Genomic DNA, 4,165 nt, shown 5'->3' with positions numbered 1-4,165 from the left:
AAGCACTATCCTTTCAAAGTTGCTATGAGTTTTTTGCATAAAGTAAAATCACATCAAACAAATAAAAACTCTATCTTGGTACCAAAAGAATCTTAGATGATTATGTGTTGACATGACTGAGTTTTAAATTTTGTTTCTATCTTCACATTTTTGTCAACTCATCAAAAACTCTACATGAAAATTGAAATATTTTCACTTCTTGGTTTTGGATATTGTATATTCATACCTTGTGTTTATCATGCTCTCTATTTATATTTTGAATCCTATTTGCATTTGCTTGGCGTTGGGTGTGCATAAATGAATTTTTTTCTTTCCACAAAAAAAAAAAAAAAAAAAAAAAAAATTGAAATATTTAAAAAATAAGTATTTTTTTTTTTAAAAGAAATTTGTCTAGATCCGTAAGATAAGAAAAGTAATTACTTTGTTTTATATTTATTTTGTCTTGTAAATAAACTTGTTTGTAATTATTTTTCTTATCTCGTAGATCTAGGCAAAGGGTTCTCTCCATGAATATGATTGAAGGCAATCTCAATATGCACATATTGTAACCATTCCCACCATCAAATAATAAGGAAGCCCTCAGATTACCCACATGTCAATTTTAATGGTACGTCTCAATCGTATGGCATATGGTGGATAACAGTTGTCCAAAGAGTCCTATGTAGAGATATGCCTTTCTAAAGTGACCATGTAGACAGTATTCTTTCATATAAACAGTAATATACAAAAGATGGGCAAAAGGACATTGTCTAGAAGCATGACTTTTGTACCCAAACATAGCAGTAAAATGACCACCCACCCCTCATGAACGGAAGAAATTCCATCCCTATTTGATGCTTTTATGTGCATTCGCATTGACCCCCACACTAGGGTGCCATGTTCTCAAACAAAGAATGCATCCAGCAAAAGATATTGCATAAGTTTAAAAAAGATCCCCTCAGTCCCTAGGAGATGGATGCATGGAAGAAGAATTCGATCGAAACCTGTCGAAACCACCGAGTTAACTCGATTTCTCAGGTTTTCGAAACGAGTTAAAGGGGAAATTTATAAAATCCATGGTTTCGATCAGTTTCGACCATATTTCGGTAGTTTCGACACTTATGTCCATCGAAACTTGGGGAAACTTGGCTCGAAACTAGGACAAACAAGTATTTATGCCAGAAACTAGGATATACTCTTGGACAGACACTTATTTATGCCCACTGAGTTGAAGGGGGAATTTATAAAATCCATGGTTTCGATCGAAACTCGATGATTTCGACCAATTTCGATCATATTTCGGTAATTTCGACACTTATGTCCATCGAAACTTGGAAAAACTTGACTCGAAACTAGGACAAACAAATAAATGTTTTTTTTTATTTGTATTTCATTTACTTAAGATATTATTCATAAATAAGTAAATACCCCCTATTTGAATTCAATAAAAATAGTTAAAAAATCATATTCCAAAAGGACAAAAAGTCAATCCCCTAGTTCAAGAACAAAAACTGGATTTTCTATGGTAAGTGTAATTTTTAACTGTATAATGCTAGGGGTTTTCTCAAATCTAAAAATCCATAAATCTAAATATGGTAAACCATTGCTAAAAACCAAAAGTGCGATAAAATATTCATTTGTTTTGATGCCCAAAAAATATTTTCATTAAGAGCAATTTTGACAACATTAGCGCATACCAAATTAACTTTGACCGATACATAACTTCTTCAATATAAATCAGATTTAAGTAATCTTGAATTTGTTTGAAAACTTTATTGGAAAGCTTTCAACCAAATCCAAGATTGCTTAAATCTGATTTATATTGAAGGAGTTATGTTCCGATCAAACCTTATTCGATACCATGTCCAAGAACAATATACTGTATCAAACTTGGATCAAAATCACAAGTATTATTTTTAGTGTTCTCTATGTGAAACTAATGCATGGATTGGATTTATTATGTAAAAAATAGGCAGTAAAACAAGAATTAAAGCAACAAAAAAAAAAACTTTTGGGCCTTGAAACCAATGTTCGAGTTAGCTTGGAGAAAGTCCCAGGTTTCGACCGAGATATGGTCAAAACCTCTCGGTCGAAACATAGACGAACTTGATTTCTGATTGGTCGAAACGTAGTCGAAACCCGAGTCTTAGAACCTTGGATGGATGTATTGTTCCATATCCCTAAAAACACTATCATTTGAGGGTGTGAGAAGTTTGTAGAATTATAAAGATTAAACATTGTCAAATAAATCAACACCCCTTCTTGGAATTATAAAAACATTGATGATTAATTTGACCAAGAACACTATGGGTTCTTAGTTTTGAATTTAATCGATATCCTCAAAATTTCAATGTAGGACTCAAAATGGCAATCCATTATAGGGGTTCCTATAAAAAATATTCAAAATAAGAAAATGTAAGCAATGTATGGGCAAGAGATTGTTGTTTGGTCTTGTAGAGCCTACACCACTGCGGGGCCAATGAGAATGCACTCAAGGGCATTAGCATAGATGTGACTTTTTTTATTTCATGAGTGGATAGGGCGATACTTTCATATGCTCCTATGTTTAGACGTAGGAGCCATGCGACCAAGTACTAGTTCTTTTTTCTGCAATGTATTTACTATTTGTAAAAGGCAATGCACGATTAAGTGTCATTTTAGCACGAAGTGTTGAGCCATAAGTTATTGCATGTAGTGTTATTTAAAATAAAAAAAAAATTCAACTTCCAGCCCAATATAATGTTCACTCATAACAAAAAGGTGTCATAATTCATCTTATTTTCCAAATGTTTAGAGTAAAATTTGGTAATGTCAAAAAGCATAAAAACCAAAATAATCACCTGATTCAAATTTACTTCAGCAGTTACTCAGCCTTATCTCAACGAAATAGGGTCGGCTACATGGATCTTTGCCCTCTAATTAGATCTATTCAAATTTGCTATTAACATATTTTTTAATTTATTTGAAAAAAAATGAATTAAATTTTCCATCACATGTGGAAAAAGAAAAATTCCTTCAACAGTGGTGATGTGACCTGTGATTGAACATTTATATTATTATTAACTTCTATTCTTATTATAGCAGGTCAAAGGGCGAGATTTCCGTGATGAGGATAAAGAAGAAGAACTGAATCCAAAGAAAAGTGGCAAATTTAAAGCTACATATATATATTTTTATCTTTATGAGAATAAGGTTAACCATGTTGATATATTGCATTGCTTTTCTTTTCCTTTTTTAATGGTAGAATGTAATTGATGCCCATGTTGCCATCATACAAGTTCATAACTAGTTTACCAAAAAAGAAAAAAAAAGTTCATAACTATTGATACAGATTGTCCTCCTGTTATTGAAATGAAAAATTATTTTGTGTATTCTATTATTCTTTTTGTTCCCCCATTGTATCTCTTATTCTTGCCCATAAAACATCCTCAACTGTTGTTTTTTTTTTTTTTTTTTTTTTTTTTAATTTTATTTTAGGGGAGGAGTAGGGAGGGAAAGATACCAACCAGGAGACTTGAACTTGAGAATTCCTAGTGAGCATGGGCATCAATGAAGGGCACCACAGCTCACCAACTGCACTATGCAGCTGTTAGTACACTCAACTATTGTTCATTTACCATCAAAGGGAAATTTAAAAATGGAGGTTTGAAATGAAGTAGATCTTATTTACACAATTACACACTAACCCCCCCCCCCCTCTCTCTCTCTCTCTCTCTCTCTCTCTCTCTCTCTCTCTCTCATGTAGTGGAATTGTTGGGAAATAGTTTAGGGTCCCATCAAGGTCTTCATTTAGTCTTAAGACAACATTACTATCCAAATCAACCAAATCTAATCAACACTCAAAGTTCCATTATCCTAATAAATAAATATAAACAATAGAAATTGATGACAACTACAATCTTGACCCATATGAGATTGAGATCTCCATTGTTCAAGGATGAATATCCTGTTCCCCACAAGAAAACCTGTAATCTCACATTATCATCAAAAGTGATTACATAAATAAAACAGAGGAGGTTCCTTTGAGTTAATAATTTGTTTTATAAATTGGTGAATGATACCCCATCTGGTGCCATGCAGGAATATTAAACTTTTTGTCCTCCAATTGGTAGCATATAATGAGAGTATGAGACCATGAATCATGGAAACAAATATTTATTTACTAAGAGAACCATGAATGTCTCTG

This window comes from Telopea speciosissima, chromosome 2 (assembly GCF_018873765.1).
Source record: "Telopea speciosissima isolate NSW1024214 ecotype Mountain lineage chromosome 2, Tspe_v1, whole genome shotgun sequence".
NCBI classification, from domain to species: Eukaryota; Viridiplantae; Streptophyta; class Magnoliopsida; order Proteales; family Proteaceae; genus Telopea; species Telopea speciosissima.
Note: the sequence above shows the minus strand (reverse complement) of the source record.